We start from the raw sequence: 19,939 nt of genomic DNA, 5'->3' as shown, positions 1-19,939 counted from the left end.
GACATCCCACGGAGTATTGCACTTGTTTAAATCTGCCAAGAGCTGGCCGTCACAAACTGAGAGACCGGACAAGAACGACTGGTGAGGGAGACCACCAAGACACCTACGACCACTCTGAAGGAGTTAAAAGCTGTTCCCCGGGTTCTTCACCAGTCAAAGCTGTACGGGAGAGTGGCAAAGAGAAAGCCACTGTTGAAAAAAGCTCATGTGAAATCTCGCCTGGATTTCGCGCAAAGGCATGTGCTAGACTCCAAGGTCAATTGGAAGAAGGTTCTTTGGTCTGATGAGAGAAAAAGTGAGTTTTTTGGCCATCTGACTAGACGCTATGTTTGGCGAACACCAAACACTGCACATCACCACAAACACACCATCTCCACTATGAAGCAGGGTGGGGGCAGCACCATGCTCTGGGGATGCTTCGCAGCAGCAGGCCCTGGAAGGCTTGTAAAGGTAGAGGGGAACATGAATGCAGAAAATTATTGCCAAATCCTGGAGGATAATCTGAGTCAGTCTGCAAGAGAACTACACCTTGGGTGAAGATTTGTTTTACAACAAGACAACAACCCAAAGCATACAGCAAACGCTGCACAGAAATGGGTCAAAGACAACAAGGTGGATGTTCTGGAGTAGCCAAGTCAAAGCCCAGATCTCCATCCAATCGAGAGATTGTGGCTGGACTTGAAAAGAGCTCTTTACGTCCAATCCCCGAGCAACTTGACAGAGCTTGAGCTGGTTTTGCAAGGAAGAATGGAGAAATACAGCAGTGTCCAGATGTGCCAACCTGATTGAAACATATCTACACCGACTCAGTGGTGGAACTGCAGCCAAAGGTGCATCTAATCATAGTAAAAATCTGTCTTCACTTTGATATTAAAGATTTTTTTTTTGCAAATTCTTGTCTAGAAAGCCAAATTATATTGACCATGATTTCATGTATAAAAGAAACAAAAGGGTGAAACATATGCAACAATACTTGTACATATTGCATTGTGTGCCCGGTGCGTCACAGACAGATGCTGAAGAGGGATTTTTGTGTCGCTATCTGATGCTGAGAGCCACGGGCCAAGAGTCTGATTTATTTTAAGAGCTGGGAATGAGAACTGGTTGTTCCTAACAGGAAGTATTTCTCACAGTGTGATCTTTATTCATGAGATTTGTGTGTGTCTGAAGATTTCAACCCATGTGTCCATAGTACAAGTACAAGTGAAAGGAGTATATCTTCGCAGGTCCACTTGGTTCCTGGTATTAGAAGCCTGCGTGTTGCTGTGTTCAAATGGTTTTCAGCCAGATTGGGAGGGTCGGCATTCTTGCTGCAGGTCTCGGGTCTGTGTATCAATATGTCTAACACCTGAGTGGATCAGTTCTAAAAACGTGGTTCATTTGAATCAACAGGGTAAATTTGTGTTCTTTGAACAAATGTTGTGACATGACAAATGTTACTTCTGCATTGGTGGCGCATCATGTTGGTGATCTCTCTCTAGCTGGGGTCTTGGTCAAACGCGTTTTGGATCAAGTCTAATGATCCGCATCCAGCCTGACTAGCCCCTGAGTCCTTTTCAAATCTTCTCTGTAATCTCTTTAAGTGAATTAAGCAGTGTTGGGCAAGTTACTTTTAAAAAGTAATTAGTTACAGTTACTAGTTACTTTTTTCAAAATTATCTATATTAGCTACTCAGTTACAAATATGAAAGTTATTAGTTACTTCAGAAAGTAACTACTGCGTTACTCTCAAGTGCATTTTTAAATCTTAAATGTGACCCCACCTCCAAGTAATAATAATAATGATGTATACTTTATTAATCCTGCAAGGGGTAAGTACAATTTACACTCTGTTGTTATTACACATGGAAACATGCCCATGGAAAAGGTGCCCTGGGCAGTTGGGGGTTTGGTGTCTTGCTCAAGAGCACCTTGGCAGTGCCCAGGAGGTGAACTGGCATCTCTCCAGCCACCAGTCCACCACCATACCTTTGATCTGTATTGGGACTTGAACCAGCAACCCTTGGTTCCCAAACTTGACCCTCTACTGACTGAGCTACTGCCACCCCAAAAAGGGTTTGTGCATGTTCAATTATTAATGATAAATCAGAATTTTATAATGCAATGGACACTTAATACATTATTAAAAGAAACAATGTTCACAAATCTAAACTCTTTTAATGTTGCTGTGGGACAAAGTGAGACTAGCCTCCAATCAAATGCTATGAATGTGTATATCATGTTTATATAGTGGATCCATACAAATAACACAAGAGATGTTTTGGAACTTTTGATATTTATTGCCCCTCATCTGCGCTCTCCATACCTGTGTCTTGTTGACTGACTCGCTTGTGTTGTCCGTTGTGTGTCTGACTATGCATGATTTCGAACCCCCGCCCAACTCTACTCTCTGATTGGCTTACCCTGAAATTTTACTCAACCTCAGCCAATCGTCAGCCTTTATGCGCTTGTGTTGTGCACTGCCCACTAACTGAAGACTGAAGGCAGAGGACATTCAAAACAGCATGGATAGTTTTTTTTCCAAATTTGTATGGAAGCACCAGAGACACAACATAAAACCACACATAAAATCCCCCCAAAAAGTCATTTTTCTCATAATATGGGCACTTTGAAGGTGAAATTTGACATCCTGCATAATATCATAGATACACAGTATATATATATATATATATATATATAGTATACATAAACTAATATGTGTATTGATCTACAAACAATCATACGCTGGCTGCGTGAAGGCCATTCCAACTGTACTACATAAAGTACACTACTTATATTTTACTCCTTTTCTTCACGCTAAAGCGACACTGTAGCAGTATCTTAATTGCACATCTATTTGCTGCAGAGAAGCACATCCCATATTAACGACAGTGTACATAGTGCACGTAGACAGCAGCAGAAGGACGATATCTTTTTATCTACCTGCAATAAAACTCACCCTCTGTCCAAGCCATGAATAACACTTATACTGCCAGCTCACTCCTTGGCCCAGGAAAGAGAGGACGGACAGCAAGAAAATTAAGAAAAACTGTGGGTTTCGTTAAGAAAAAGAGAATAGAGAGTAAGTCAGCAGGTCCATGTCAGCATTTTGGATAAAAATTATTCTACATACTCATACACAACTTTGACTAAAAATTTTGCCCATTGATCTCTTTCCCAAAACTGTTGACCCAAAGTTGGCAGGATATGGGGGGTGCGCGCCTCGTGTCCCGAGGCTCAGTCCTTGCTGCAGTGGCCCAGGGTTCCGACCTGTGGCCATGTCTTCCCCCTCTCTCAACCCCCTTTTATGTCTACAACTGGCCAATCAATTAAAGGTGAAAATGCCCAAAGAATTAAAAAATAAAAAATCTTCTTAAAAACTTTTAACCCTTGTGTTGTCTTCCTGTCGATCTTTGACTTTTCTTTTGAAATTTGAAAATTAACTTTGTTTTATTTTAAATATTTTTGATCCTTTTCTAAATGTTTGTGTCACTTTTTTCAAAGCTTACATATTCATGGTCAATACACCTAATTGATATGACATTATACCTAATCTTTGAGTAAAAAAGAGCAGAAATTATTAATTATTTTTTAACTTAAAGTTATATGTCAAAGGTCAGTGAGGATATAAGGTTTTAAACAATTTAAACCCTTTGTTTAAATTTGTTTTATTTGTTTAACATTGAATAAAACAAACAACATTTAATAAAGCAATCATTAATGTACCAACAAAGATTGTTGTATGGGTTCCAAACAACATGCATCAATGCATCCATGTTATTTTTTGGTAATTTTGGTTGAAAGAAACCCATATTTCTGATATAAAAAACATTAAAAAAAATTTGACCTGAGCACAATAAAAGAGTTAACTCTTAAACGTTGGCAGAATATCATTGTATTCTTTAGCAGCATAAAGTACAGTAAAGGCGTATGGACATGGGTGTCTAAAGCAAAGAGACAAAGTGCCTCATTGCCCGGGACCCCTAGGGGCCACACAGGCCCAAAGGTTGCTGGGTGGACATTTGATTAAGCACAATAATTTTGGACTATGCAACACAATAGTTCCAAACTGAAATCAATGCGGTCTTAAAACTACATTGACACAAGGACACTTGTCACAACCAGAACTCAAGAAGCAGCACCCACCTTCAACCCTTAAGTAAGGTAAAACATGATTATATTTTCCATTGAAATTAGCACAAACCATTTTGATAGAAAACAAGCCTAAAGTTTTTGAGAGCCTGGGATTTCTGGGAACCCCTTGAAAGTTGCCCGGTTGCTTGTCTGAATCCCCGGCTGGACATTTCCAGGACAAGTGCCTGACGTCCACGCGTGATGTCCCTTACCTTTGGCTCTCTGTGTTGCTGTTCTAAAACTCTAAAACTTCAAACTGGCAAGCTACACACCAACGATGGCGAGCATAGGAAAAAAAATTGGGTTTGCACAACAAGGCAGACCTGCTTGGGTCGTTCTGGGAATGTTTTTAAAGATTTAAAAAGGAATATACTGCTTTTTATGACAGATTGGCAGGAATTGTTGTGGAACGAGGTACACACGGAGATACACTAGTAAGGGCAAATGCGTCCGGAGCTTAGCGCTGCCCATGAGGATTGTGATTGTTTTAATAAATGCAAATTACCCAGAGCGTTTTGTTCCCTATCCCAGAATGCATGTGTGGAGGAGCCAGAACTTACTCCAAAGCGCTGTGGAGATAGAGGTCTGGCAAAATGATCTGACTGCAAACCCAGTGTTGAAGGTGAATCCTGCATTAATATCTAATCCTGAGCCACATCTTGGAGAGGGGCCCTTGTGCCTGAACATAGATTTGACACATTTATTACGTAGTGGTAATCCAGCGGAGAGGAGTGCCGGTTGGTCTTTGGCAAATATTGAACTGTACTTGTTGCCAACATGCACGACACTGTAAGACAGTTTTTATATTTGGATTGTTATTCAGTCATTATAAAAACAACAATAATTATATATATTTCACAGTGTTAAGTCAAACAGTAAACAGTGACTGAAAGGATTAGGCTGAATCAAAAGCTAATATAAGTATACATTGTTATAATATATGCCTACGAACAGCACAAAGAAACACGAACAACCTGACAGGAGACAAAGGGAATACAGGGGTTAAATACAAGAGGTAACGAGGTAATGAAGGACAGGTGATACATCAGGTGAATCACAAAAGGGCGGGGCAGGACAATCAGACAGACAAGAAGTAAAACTAGAGACAAGACGAGACGGAGACTAGACTTCAAAAATAAACAGGAAACAGAACATACAGACACTCACAGGAAACACAAGACAGAAACCACCACACAAGACCTAGGAGGAAACTAAGACACAAACACGAGGAGACTAGACAGGACCAAAAAAACACAGAAGGAAGAAAAAAAAACAAAAGCAAATACCCAAACCATCACATACAGTTTCTTTTGCTGATGCTATTCTCACAAATAAGTGGTAATATTCCACAACCTTATGTACAAATAAACCAACAGATCATTATAAAATATCTCTTTCCAAAACTCTAAGTCCTCCCGACATTGACTGTGTACAAAAAAAATATCTAGAAAGAAATGTTTCACATTGAAACAGACTAGGTTCATGCAAAAGTACATCCATAACCTTGGACAGGATTTCCTTTTCTATTGCTAAAATTATTTTAACTAACAATATGCTCATTCTTTATAACTTTTAGATCAGGGACTATCTCCATCATCGCCAACGTGTGCGTTGAAGTCCCCAAGCAGAACTACGGAGTCCCCAACTGGAGCTCTATACAGGACTCCATTCAAGGTGTTAAAGAAAGCCGAATACTCCGAACTCTTGTTTGGTGCATATGCACAAACAACAGTCAGAGTTTTAAACATATTGCCATTCATTACAATTTTTTTTCCCAATTTTTTAAATGATGTCCCCCAAAAGGAAACTTTGGCAACATCTGTTTTATCTAAACAGATACATTACTCTGTGTTTATTATGTTACTTCACTTTATGCTGCAAAATGGGGTTGTCAAGCAGCCAAACTGACCTAACACATATATCATAACAGGATTATACTTGGCGTCTGTGTATCGCTACAGTATCGCCACGGAAAATATTGCGCAATACAGACTCAATATTACCACGCTGTATCGATTCTTTTCCCCCCAGTCGTAGTGTCCGCGTACTTTTGGCCACACATTTAAGTTTATCTCCACATTTTTCAATACCTACAGTACACCACTGTAGAAGAGGTAGACCACTGTAGAAGAGGGAGAGAAAGGCAAGAGGGAGTTAAGTGAGGGAAAGAAATATATGTAGACAAGTGAGAAAAACTCACAGCAGTGACGAAAAAAAGAGAGGAAAAAAGCAAAAGAGTGGCGGATAAGTGGGGGAAGGGTCAAAGAATGAAGGGATTATACAGAGAGAGAGAGAAAGAGAGAGGGAGAAAAAGATGTAAGTGGGCTCTGCGGAGGCCCCACTCGGTGGCAGTCTGCCTCTGATTTCCATTCATTGTTAAGATGGATGAGATCCCAGCCGGACGAAGAGCAGACCGCTGCATTTCTTCTTTTTTTTAGGGATAGGGGGGCATTATTCAAAACTGAGCTTATTTTTGGTGGCCATTATGCATGCACACCTGATCAGCATGTCAGCCTGGCCTCCCCGCACGGCATGATGGAACGGCCCAATTTACCTCTTTCACCTGCCTTGCATAAAGGCACACTGAGCGCACACCGGCAGGCACTCACTGTACTGTACAACACACACACACACACACACACACACACGCAGTGGAGTGGAGGTGGGAGGATGGAGTGTGTGTGATCATACTTTGACATCACAAATACACACACACATGCACACACATTCCTGTTTATTTGCAAAGTGTGTATGAAAGTGTGTACTTATAGGCTATACAGCCATTGGAAGTGTTGAATGTGACACACACTCACCTGCTATAGGTACAGGCATACACACACGTGGTTCTCCCACAGTTGTTACTGAGTCCAAACTGAATTCATTATAAAGTGAGGACTCTCTCTCTCTCTCTCTCTCTCTCTCTCTGTCTCTCTCTCTCTCTCTCTCTTTCTCTCTCTCTCTTTAGGTATCTCTCTTGCTCTGTATCTAGTGTTACAGCCGATGTAGGAGTGATCTTGACATTAAAAAAAATAACCACTAGATCATTTAAATTGTAATTAAATGGTCAATCATTTGTAACCAATTAACTGATACATGAGTAAGATTGGATTTACTGTATGCCAGTGCTGTAGTTAAGTCCACCTAAACCGAGTCATGGCCAGGACCACAGTGTATCATGACCGAGGCCCCGCTCAGCCCCGACAACAAACCCGGTCTCGCGCCAGTTCGGGAAATGGTCATGTTAATTTTTTTATTTAGATTAGATTAGATTAGATTAGATAATACTTTATTCATCCCACAGCGGGGAAATTCCTTTGTTACAGTAGCATTCTCTAAAATAAGTAAACACACAAGAAAAACAGGCAAACAGTAGACAATGAGCAGAAGGTAGACTGAAATAAAGTGGCGTCAAATAAAGGTATTATAAAGTAAAGTTCAGTTGCCATAGTACAAAAAAAACAAAACAATATTGCAGTGTAAGTAAGTGACCTTAAATTAAATTTAATATGTAATTAAAGTAATAATGCAAAGTAGGTAACCCTAATATAAGTTATATTCCCCTGTGAAAAAGTAAGTACTTGTAATGGAAAAATATAAATACAGATAAAGACATACAGAGAGTGTGTGGATTAAATGAAAAACAGGAACAGAAACTACAACATTATCAGCTAGTGCAGGTGTTGTAGAGTCTGACATTTAATGATTCATGTACAGGTCGTGTTTTTTGTGTAAAGGTCACAATTTTCGAACGTGACCGTTAATGAACTACCATGACACTGGGCTGCTCTAGGGGACGCAACAATGGGGACATGAACGCCACACATGGGACGGTGTAAACAACTCGCACTGGGACGTGGGAAATGAAACGCAACACGCCGGCAACGTTAACGGGACGGACCGTAACACGCAGGACGCAACTTTCTGTAGAAAAGACAGCGACTTTCTGTAGAAAAGACAGCGACTTTCTGTAGAAAAGACAGCGACTTTCTGTAGAAAAGACAGCGACTTTCTGTAGAAAAGACATGACTTTCTGTAGAAAAAACAGCGACTTTCTGTAGAAAAGACAGCGACTTTCTGTAGAAAAGACAGCGACTTTCTGTAGAAAAGACAGTGACTTTCTGTAGAAAAGACAGTAACTTTCTGTAGAAAAGACAGTAACTTTCTGTAGAAAAGACAGTGACTTTCTGTAGAAAAGACAGTAACTTTTGTAGAAAAGACAGCAACTTCTGTAGAAAAGACAGTGACTTTCTGTAGAAAAGTTGCCAGAATTGTCCAGCGAGCACGCAAGGTATTTCTCCTGTGGTCGCTAGAGTTGGGTGGTATCCAAATTTTGATACCATCAAACCTCCTCCCTATTTGAGCGCGGTATATAGTATTACCGTGACTAATTAAAAATGATGACGTAAGACGGCGTCATCAAACCGTTGGCTTGTTCCTCCACCGTTCAGAAACTGAATACCAAACACTGATACTGCAACACCTCTCCCTTCTCATTAGGGTGGAACCTGAAATGTTGCCAAACTGCAGAAGTCCTGTCCTTCTTCCAGACCGGGTCACTCGGTGCAAAGACTTGCCATCTTCCCCCCCCTCTCTCTGTCTCTCTTTTTCCTCCACACTGTGATGACAACCACACGTAAGCATTTTTAGTCATTATATAAATTATATTAAATATGTACTCCTTGTCTACTACATAAGTGTGCTGCATTTTTTTAATGACAGTATTCAAAGTGATACCCCACGGTATACCGTATTACCACCTAACCAAAAGAGTCCCCCCCTCTTCTGTTCTCTGACTGAGGAGCAGCCCCTCCCCTCTCTTCTCTCTCCTCATGTGCAGCAGTCCTGCACACAGGCAGGTAGAAAGGGGAGAAGGGACAGGGTGCGGGTAGGAGAGACAGCGGGACGCGACAGGAGACAGACGCAGCTGAGCTGGCCTGGCCCTGGGAAAGCCAGCCTTTTTTGAGAATTCTTTATCAATCTTTTTCCCTCCTTTTGTTAATTTTTTTACTTCAAAGATAGGCTACCTGAGTAATTATTAAAATAAATTCCTGTGTTTTGTTTGTGATTATTTGGCTAAAGATTTGTATTTCTTTCAATCTACCTTGCTGACACAACCACTACGCTTTATGCAAATTGTTGCGTGACGACGTCACAAACGTGCCAAATGAGCATATGATGCCATTTAGATACTTTTAGCGACTTTTGGAGCTACATTAGCTGTCTTTCCTTGGAAAGAGTTGGCAACACTGAATGAAAGAGGAAAGCTGTGTTCACACGGTCCAACAAGTCTGCCAACATTTTAGAAAAAAAGTAAACTACTTCCCACGGCTACATGTACACAAGAATATTAGTGTTATTCCTGTTCATTAATAATGTTAACAGCTTCGATGTAATATCGTCTTTTTTGGTATTAGGGCAAAAAAAATGAATTATGTAAATATAAAGGTAGTTACTGCTATATACATGTTTATATCTGTGTATTTGAGCCATGCATTTATGTGTCTAACCCCAAGGCTTTTTTAGTAAGACCACTTTTAACTGCTTGTGTCTTTTTGCAGGGTGTATCCCATATGGAATGGGGATTTGCTCCTCCATTTGACCCCTAAGTATTAGTCTGGGATTTGTTACTTCTTCCCAGTATGACTTTTCTTTTTAATTTGGTCACAGTCTGGCTTGGTTAAATTAGCTACAGCTTTCCTTAAGCTTTGCCCAAGCCTGTATTTATGTTCTTACTCATCCCATCAACACTGGCAGGCCTGCAGCAAGAACGCAGACCATGATGAATGTGTGTATCGCACTGGGAACGTTATGATCACAATTTTTCCATATAAATAAATCTCTCTTTTTAACTCATTTGTACAATCAACTGACTGTTCACTAAATCCCTACCCTTGACAGTGATTGTCCAATCGTAGCTTGGCCAACAAAACGATCACACATGAGTATATCATTCTTGTCAAGGTTTGGATATCCTCACATGTTGAAGGGGTGTGCATAGGGTTGTAACCAGTTCATTGTTCAAACACTTGAATTTATAAGAAACAACTACAGTTACACTACCTATTCTATTTTGTGAACAAAGCCTAGAAGTTCTCACTCCCAATTCGTCAACAAACTGACGCTTGGTCAGTGACCCAAAGAATCAGATACCGACGCACAAGGCACCATTTAGTGTCTGGAAGGGAAGGGTAGGGTAGAGCAGCTCACCAACCACACCATAATTTAAGATGACAAAGTTTGAAAAGTGACTATAATAGGGAGTAGAATCAAAGGTTAAAAATCTGCATAAGTAGGTAGGTTGGGTGTGTGGATGGGTCAAACAATGAAGGACTCACAACCAGCTGTGTGGAGTTTATGTCCCATTCTTGTCCCATGTTTCTAACTCTAACTAAGTGGTTTTACCTGCACAATGAAAAATCATGCCAAAGAGATGCCCAGAGCGTCAAAACGTAACGCCAACGGGTCCTAGTCCGGGTGTTGAAAAGTGACTCCAACAAGGGTAACCAGAGTGTCAAGGAGTGACGCCAAGGGGTCCCGACCAAGCGTCAGTATTACTCATGTGCTTTAACACAGTACAGGACCATTCAGCATTCACACACACATTCACACACTGGGGGCCAAGGCTGCCGTACAAGGTGCCGCCTGCTCATCACACACACACTTACGCTCCGATGGCACAGCATCGAGGGCAATTTGGGGTTTAGTGTCTTTCCCAAAGACACTTTGATATGGGACTGCAGGGCCAGGGATCAAACCCCCAACCTTCCAATTGGTAAGCAACCCAGTCTCACAAGTTTGTGAAATGGTCACATTATTTTGATTGATTGATTTGTGTACATGTCACAATTTTCGATCGTGACCATTTCATGAACTGCCATGACACTGGGCTGCACTGGGGGACGCAACAACGAGGAAATCAAATGCCACTCGCAGGACGGAGACAAGAACTCACGCTGGGACACGATCCACGGTCTCTGTGGCACGCAACAACGGGGAAATGAAATACCACATGCTGGCAACAACAACGGGACGGTTGTGGTTACGAATGAAGAACGGGGGAAGGAACCGTCACAAGCGGGACACGCTGACTACCGCGGGACGCGACCCTCAGTCTCCGGGGTGAAAGTCCTGGGTTGTTTGACCCATCCACCCCCCGACCAACCTCTCTGCGCGGATCTTGATCTTTTCTACTCGCTACCGCGATCGTTCTGTGATCACGATCGTATCCCATTGAAATACATTACTTCAAATTTTGTAATCAACACAGAAAATAACAACATTAACGTGACCTGTCCACGAATCAATATATTTAATAACGTGACCATTTCACGAATTGCCATGATACTGGTCGTAGGTGAGTTCGCTGCTACCTGAGCCACAGCCGCCAAAACAAACACCAGAAAATTCACTGGTCAGCGGCTAGAAATGAGCGTGCTGCTTTCGTCTACCTCAGCCTGAAGCGAAGTAGTGGTGAATCTGCCACTGTTATCGTTGAACACTGTGTGAGAGCGGACAGCTTGACAGGCATATCAACAGTGACTAAGGGGGTAGGGCTTGGCGAAGGGCCAATTGCCATTACAATATAGTCAAACTGTAACAGGGTTTCAAAGATTACCATTTCATACAGGAATTTCAACCTGCTAGAGCTGCAAGAACAAGTCTAAAACAAAGTTTCAAGGAAAAAAAGCAAACACTCATATGCCAAAGATAATTCACTGTCGTAGTCTTGGTAACTTTAAAATGACAGCCTTTCAAAGTGTTCTTTCATGCTGAATGGTTAATACAATAATAAAATGTCACCGCTAAGATAATCTTAAAATGACAGCGTCAGCTTCAAATTGCAGCCTGAAATTTTTTTTACCTGACAAGCCTGATTATCCTATCACACAAATAAACTTTCTAATGTCTTCTCTGGTGTATGTGTAGAGTAGTTTTTATTAAATGATGAGCAGATGTCCAAATCACGGAAATAGGTTTTTATCACCGAAAGTGTGTTAACCAGATTTCATCTGATAATAATGTTCACACAAACAGCTGAAGGATCTTAGGAAGCATCACTGGAGATGACAATAATAATTCATGCAATGAATTCAAATCTCATTTTTACATCTGTATGGCTATTGCCACTAGTGGTGTGCGAAACTGCAAAATTTGGTATCCATCCAAAACCAAGTAAATACAGGGCCAGTTTCAGCAATACTTTTTAATTAAGATGGATTCCAGATGTATAAGATGTATAATTAAGATGCTAAATCTGAATGCATTTTCACGACCTTTAAGTGTTTTTGTCCTTTTTCCTTTGGATTATGAACACGTTAAAACCCAGGACAGAATTTTCATATGCTTTAATACATTTATATGTTAACACCGCATCTTACAGGCTTTTTACAAATTTTACAGCATGCCGTCCTTTCATTTTTGGCCTGAAAATATAGCCACACAGCGCTCCTCTTCCTCTCTGCCATTCTTCTCCTCCCCCGTCTCTGTCCTGCTTGTGTGTGTGTGTGGTTGTGTGTGTGCTGCTGCCGGGCCTGGCTGCTTGCTTGCTTGTTTGCACGCGCCGCTGAGTCATGTGACGGCACAAAAACAAATCACAAGAGTGGGGAGGAGGAACAAAGTGCGCCTGTTCCACGCTGTGACCGGAACACGAAAGCAGCGGCACTAACCCTCAGTTTCCGCCAACTGCGGAACGTCTGCAGATCCGCTCCGGACCGGAGTCAATAGGTTTCCATAGGTTGTTAAAGTCAATGTGTGTATTTCCACTGACTGCAGTTCTATTCTATGTAAATTCGTGAGATCTCGTGGGAAATCCGGACCTGGTGGGTGTTAAAGGACGGCGGAGCACGGAGCCGATTGCCGTTGGTGGAAATCCCCTGTTATACACACACCGACAGCCAGGTCGCCTCTTTGATGAAACAGCAGCGGTGCATACTGGAGAGAAACTAAAACTTCGTAAAGTATCGCTCTCCTCACACTGGTATTAATCAACATCAATACCAACGTTGGTATCGATATTATTGGTATTTGGATCGATCCGCCCACCACTAATTGTCACGGCATAACCACAACTCTGTGGAAACTTGATATCATAGTTATGTGAGCTTAGGTTTTGGTCTCGCATTTGAAAACTGCAGACGTTAACGCTAGACCGCCAGAGTAGAGTTAGGGATTACAGGCCTACGTTTGTTGTCGACCCTGGGCGCCGCGTCCTCCTCTGCTCTACGGGCCAGCCCGCTCCTTGTTGCGTTGTCAAACAGAGTGAACTCTCAATTTGGACATAACAGTAACACAACTTGGTGGGAAATCGCTACAACAACAAAAAACTACATCCTCTTCTCTGCTGACTCTCGTCTCTCAGTCAGTCTCTCTGACCTTGATCCATAGCGACGTGTGTCCAGTGGTGGAAGAAGTATTCACATCCTATAGTGAAGTAAAAGTATCAACATCACACTGTAAAAACATACTGTTATAAGTAAAAGTCCTGCATTGACAATGCTACTTAAGTAAAAGCGTCATCAGGAAAATGTACTTATAGTATTAAAAGTAAAAGGGCAGAAAAATCCTCAATTTTTAGAAACTGGAAATTATTAAAACTAATCTCTGTGATCATTTCAGCTGGACTTGTAGGCCTGTATAGATTAAAGGATTATTTAACTTAAAAGAAGACATTGCATTTATATACTACATGTGTTAACTGCATGTGTATGTAGTAACTAGTAACTAGGCTGTCAGATGAATGTAGTGGAGTAAAAAAGTAAAAAAATATTTCTTTCTGAAATGTAGCGGAGTAGAAGTAGAAAGTGGCATGAGTACTGAAGTGCAGTACTTGAGTACACGTTACATTCAGTCTGCTTCACTTCTGCTTTCTAAACTCTGTGACAGAGCTAAGCCCCACCCATCACCCAGCCCGTCGGCCAATAGAAACCAACCACTTGACTCTGCCGTGACACCATTCAAAAGACCTTTATAACAACTTCTAATGTGTAATACTGTTAAGGAAATAACTAAAACCTGATTTATTGTCACAACATAGTGAGCAACTTGCTCTGTTTCTGTCCCTTTGTCTTCTACAAACTAAGAAGTAGATGTTCTTTTCTTAAAATAAAGTGAAGAATGAGATACATAACCTTAACAAATATGGAGGAGAGGAACACAATAAATCTGTCAGAGTGTAATTGTACTACACACAGTATGCGGGAGCAGACTTAGCCACGGTTACACTTACATCTGCGTATATTTCACTATGTTGGAAGTTCATTCGGTTCACCTGAGACCTTACTGTTACTGTTTAATTATTCAGCGTTGTGTTACTTATGCGTTGATGACGCATTCATTAACTTACATCATGTTTTGTTGAAACCCCCTTATTAAAGCCAGTAGCTACTAGATTTCATTTAGTAATAAAATCAAGTAATGACACATCTGAGAAGATGTTTTTTTTTTTTTTTCCATAACCCAAATGCACTATGGTTATATTAGATCATGTAGAATTGATCATACAATTATGGAAAAACTAGGATAAGGAAAACTCCACTTTACAGTCAATACTCAGAGACCCAACACAAACATGGAAGTACATCATGAAAGGGGTGCACATGCGGTTGCCTTGTAACATGGGGGCATGGCAATGACACAGGTTTCTCAGGTTTGTTTTTCCTTGTCTACAGGGAAGAATTGCTGATATCCTCTCAATATGTGTTTTTTTACAATGAACTCTATGGACAAGCAGTGGGACAAAATATTAATATAATATATTATTTTATATATATATATATATATTATATATTATTATATTGTACGGCAATATATCAGTACATTGTGTTTTTTATTTGCACTGTAGCTAGTTCTCAAAATAAGAACATTTACTTTAACCCTTGTGTTGTCCTCGGGTCAAACTGACCCGTATCAACGTGTTTTATATCAGAAATGTGGATTTCTTTCAACCAAATTGCCCCAAAATAACATGGATGTGTCCATAAGTTGTTCATTAATGATTACTTTCATTGAATTATTTGGGTGTTTAATTTAATCTTATAGCATTTCTTTTTTTTTCTTCTTTTTTTTAATGGTTTCAAAACAGTATCTGGACTAAACTTTGACATCTACCCATCTGTGATCCACTCCACATCCTCTGATCTTAACTATTAGTCAAAATAATTCATAATTTCTGCCTTTTTAACTAAAAGCTTGAGTATAATTTGATATGAATGAACATTGTTGACCCTGAATTCCAAGAATAAGTGTGAAATCTATCATTAAACCAGCTCAGGTTTTTTTTTAAAAAGCACCAAAACCATGGAAAAAGTGACAAATAAATCAGAAAAAGTGACAAAAACATGGGAAAAGAACAAAACAAAAAATATTTTCAATTTTGAACTGGAAGGACAAGTTCATAGTTAACGGAAAGACAACACAAGGGTTAAGTTGTTTTGTGTCTCTGGTGCTTCCACACACATACAAACTTGGAAAAAACTGTCCATGCTGTTTACAGTGAGATACAGTTTCTGATTGTCCTCTGCTTTGAGTCTTTGGGTGAGCTGTTCAACATCTGCACAGCTTTCTACGTCACTAGCCGAGACAAGGCGGCTAACCGTAGCATGCTAGCTCGTTCTCAATGGAAAAACATTGCTACATCACCCACACTAGTTGACCATAATCTCCAAAAGAACTACTTCCTGTCCCTGTTCTGCAGGTATTCCACAAGTGGCCCTCATCTAGAAGAAGTCTCCCAGCTAATCCTGCCTTGGACTGAACAAAGCTGGAGAAAGAGTTATCTAGCTGATATGATCTTACCAAGCTACTGAGCATGTGCGACTCCCAACAAAGATAGTATAGAAGTGAGATGTCTCACTCTGTAACTAAAACCGAGACCTAAACACACAGGGTGAAAACAGGGTCTGCAGCAATGTGCAGTACAACAAAAATATGGTGTTATTTGAAAATGAAAGCATGTAACCCTGTACTGGTACAACCTCAAAATACAATTATTTACTTTAAGTAAAGTATCTAAATGTTTCTTTTACCGCTGATAGAATGGAAGAAAGCAACTGGGAGAGGTGAATAGGAGAAAAGTGAGCATAAGAGATGAGGGGGCAAAAGGAGAATACATCAGCAAAACGGGGGGATGAGATGAGAAAGAGGTCAGACGGAGGGATGTGAGGAAGGAGAGAAGCAGAGGGGTTGACAGGATAGACATGAGCACAAGGGGAGAAGATGGAGGGAGGGAGGTGGAGTGAGACAAGAGGGCAGAAATGAAGAGTGGAGGAGCGAGGGATGAGGGAAGGTGAAGCAAAAGCCCGACGGAGTCTCCTGCAGATATTTACGGCATCCGACTCCATCTCAGCCCGGCCAGCTGGGGAGAGCAGGTGGACCAAACAGGTCAGCTCATTAACACGCACGGACGGACACACACACACACACACACACACACATAAAGAGTCACTATTGTCCTGTTTTAGCTGATGTTTGAGTGGGGCATCACTGTGGCTGCGAGGTTACTGCTCCACTCCCCTGTGTAAAAACAGCTTGGCTGTTCCATGAACACTGGCCCAGGTGTGTGTGTGTGTGGGTGGGGTGTGTGTGTGTGTGTGTGTGTGTCCATTAATCAAAGCTGTGCTCCAGGCCAAGCCCTTTGTTCCACCTTTTCATGCAGAGGGCCACACTCACCTCTGTGCAGTACCTCTTCACACACACACACACACAAGCACACACACACACACACACAGAAATTGTTGCAGTCCAGTGCTATAAAGAACGGTTTTAGAAAAGAAATATATTTATTAAAGTCCCCTCCACTCACAAATGTGTTTCTATTATGTCCCCTAACATAAGACGTCTGACCTTGACTTTTATGACTGATATGTACCCGTGCAAAGTTCTAAAGAGATGTTTAGATCTGTGTCAGGGTCTGACCAGTCTGGATTAACGGCAGTACATTTCCAGGATTGTCGCTCTACATTCGGCGCTGCCGGATTTCCCGCTGTGTCGCCATTCTCCAACTCCCTTTGAATCGTGAAACAACAACAGCCTTTAAACGAGCAAGCAAACCGTTAGTATAGGTTTTAAATAACACTTTAAAAAATGGGACTCGTGGGTGAGGACAGCCTCTTTTTTTCTGTTGATTATTGCTGTCCTTGTCTTGAAAATATTTCTGCTAAAGCAATAATTCCAAGTATTTGTGTGAAAAGTTCAGTTTCACAGCGCTGTGAAAATGAACATTATCGTTCATTTATCTTGTCAGCCATCATAATACAGATAAGGAATGACTGATAATTTACAGTAGGTTGCCTGTGTGTGCTGCCTACCAAAAGGTGGGGCAAAAAAATCAACATTTCTTAAAACTGATGATGGGGTTGGTGATGGTGCTGTGGACATGACCCATGCCTTTGGTGTGGGAGACCTGGGTTCAATTCCCACTGCGATACATCAACCAATGTGTCCCTGACACATTGTTGCTCCAGAGGCGTGCAACCTCTGGCCTATATAGCAATTGTAATTTGGGTAAATGACATGTAATGATATATATTTAGTAATGTTTAATAGGGATGCCATACATTGAACTCTGACATATTTTGCTTTCTAGCAGTTATTATTGTCAATTAAGACCTGTTCTGCATAGAATGTTTTTCTGCGTGCATGTGCTTAAATGCTCAGACATACACTTTTTGATTTCAGCTATAAAACTCTCTGACACTTCTTTACATTGACATGTGGTACAGGTTTTATTCCTGCTTTCTAAACGATCACTTTGCCTCATACAGATATGTTTTTTTTCTGTTCTTTGCATAAATGTAGACATTGTGGTGGGTTGCGTGTCTCTTTCGCATAATTTCCCAAATTATCCCAATATTGCATTGTGACTTATGATGTCTGGCCTGGCTGCGTGCACTACAATATATGAGAAAATTTGAATTACATAACAGAAGCAATGGAAGCAATATTGCTTTAATCGTGTATTATCAAAATGAGTTTTTCATGTAAAGTGTATCGCTGTGTGCTCTCCTTGAGCAGCCCCGTCCCTCTCGGTCTGCCTATTCACAGGTAAGGCTGTGACAGTGTGGCCAAGGGTGTGGATTTCATCCCCCCCCTCACCACACCCACTAACCTGCAGCTTCGGGTTGATATCTTGGGTGTCAACGCCTGGTAATTGGTGGCGGGTAAGGTGTAAACAGGGTGGCGAGGCTATAATCGCCCTGCTGCTGGTGTGAGCGGAAGGGAGAAAGAGGTGCCGTGACAGGGTGTGAGGCCGTCACAGTCGCCTGGCCAAATTAAAGTGCAGACACACACACATACACACACACACACATACACATACACACACACACCTCCTACATATTCATGCACACAAATACCACAGCTACAGAAACACTACAGCCACAGATATCACACACACAAAAATTACTGTATGTATAAAAGTACATGCACAGGGCAACCCAGACTCATAATTAATTTTGCCCCCATACTCAAAACACACACACAAGTGCTTACTGTCTTATGGGATACATTTGTACATCAAATGTTGATATGTAAAAGCACCCATGCGGTATGTGGGTACATACATCAAGGGCTTTAAATCACGCGCACGGCCACTTTGCCATGTGAACATGCACAGTGGGCCACTGAGAGGCTGTGACGTACGACAGGAAGCAGAGCTTCTGTGAACCGTCCGCTTCCATTTGGATAACATTGGAAAAAGTGTGTGTGTGTGTGAGGATATGAGAGAGAGAGAGAGAGAAGAGAGAGAGAGAGAGAGAGAGAGAGAGAGAGAGAGAGAGAGAGAGAGAGAGAGAGATTCTTCTCACCCAGAGCACAGATCCTTGGCCCTGCATTAGTGCCAAACCAAATTACCCTCCTGCCCGTCTGGTGGCCTCAGACCACACACACACACACACACACACACACACACCACCACACACACCAACACACACACAACACCACACATACATATGGATTTGTGAGGAATGAAACAACGCTGCAAGTAACATTTTATGTTGGACAGTCTCTCTCACCCCCCCCCCCCCCCCCCCCACACACACACACACACACACATATACACACACACACACAACAACAGCACCAGTGACTATGACACAGAATGACAGGCAGCAGTAGCCTAGTCTGCCCTTCTTCTTCTTCTTCTTCTTCTTCTTCTTCTTCTTCTTCTTCTTCTTCCTCTCCTCCTTCACTGTATTTCTCCATTTCCTCTCCCTATTTCTTTTATCCCCACTTGGGTCAGTCCGCTCTTGCTGTATTTCCTTTGCTCCATTGTTATTTAACTCACTAAACTTAACAGGAGCCCAGGAGAGAAACAAGCTTGATAAGTGTGTGTTTAGAAGAGGAGTATGCTGTCTCCTCTGGCCCTCCTCACAGGCTTGGAGGCGTACGGTACCTCCTGCCCTATTCACACACTCGTACATGTCAGAGTGCCGCTAAACTAGACAACTAGCAAGAATGGAAGAGGAAATGGAATACTTTCATTCCCATTTATGCATTGATATATTTCCCCCCCGCTCTGCCTGGCCCTTTTTATTCATGTCTGTGTATGTACATGTGCATGTATGTGCGTGTATATGTTTATCTATGTATACATTTATATGTTTCATTTATTTTCTCAGGTGGGTTATTAAATCTTTATTTTTAGTTTTTTGCTTCATAGTTGTTGGTCATGTTACTCTTGCTTTTTTTCTGGAAAGCACATGTTAAGTGACCCTGTTAAGGAAAGTGCTATAGAAATGAAGTTTTTTTTTAAAAACTTTTTTTAATAACTTTTAACATGTGTAACTCATATCGAATTTGTCAAGGTTTTCTTTTTTCTTTTTTGGGGGGG

At 41.3% G+C, this 19,939-nt stretch overlaps 1 long non-coding RNA gene across 1 annotated transcript in view; it reads left to right on the top strand.

Moving 5' to 3' along the window:
- Nucleotides 1–13,211: 13,211 nt before the first annotated feature.
- The window catches only part of LOC116697137 (uncharacterized), a 19,717-nt gene continuing 12,989 nt past the window's right edge, over nt 13,212–19,939 (top strand). Inside the window, exon 1 of the long non-coding RNA XR_004333931.1 lies at nt 13,212–13,269. This is a non-coding gene — a long non-coding RNA (uncharacterized LOC116697137). The remainder of the gene's footprint in view (nt 13,270–19,939) is intronic.

Source organism: Etheostoma spectabile, chromosome 10 (genome assembly GCF_008692095.1).
Source record: "Etheostoma spectabile isolate EspeVRDwgs_2016 chromosome 10, UIUC_Espe_1.0, whole genome shotgun sequence".
NCBI lineage: Eukaryota > Metazoa > Chordata > Actinopteri > Perciformes > Percidae > Etheostoma > Etheostoma spectabile.
The sequence above is the reverse complement of the archived record's forward strand: the minus strand, read 5'-3'. Positions and strand labels throughout refer to the sequence as shown.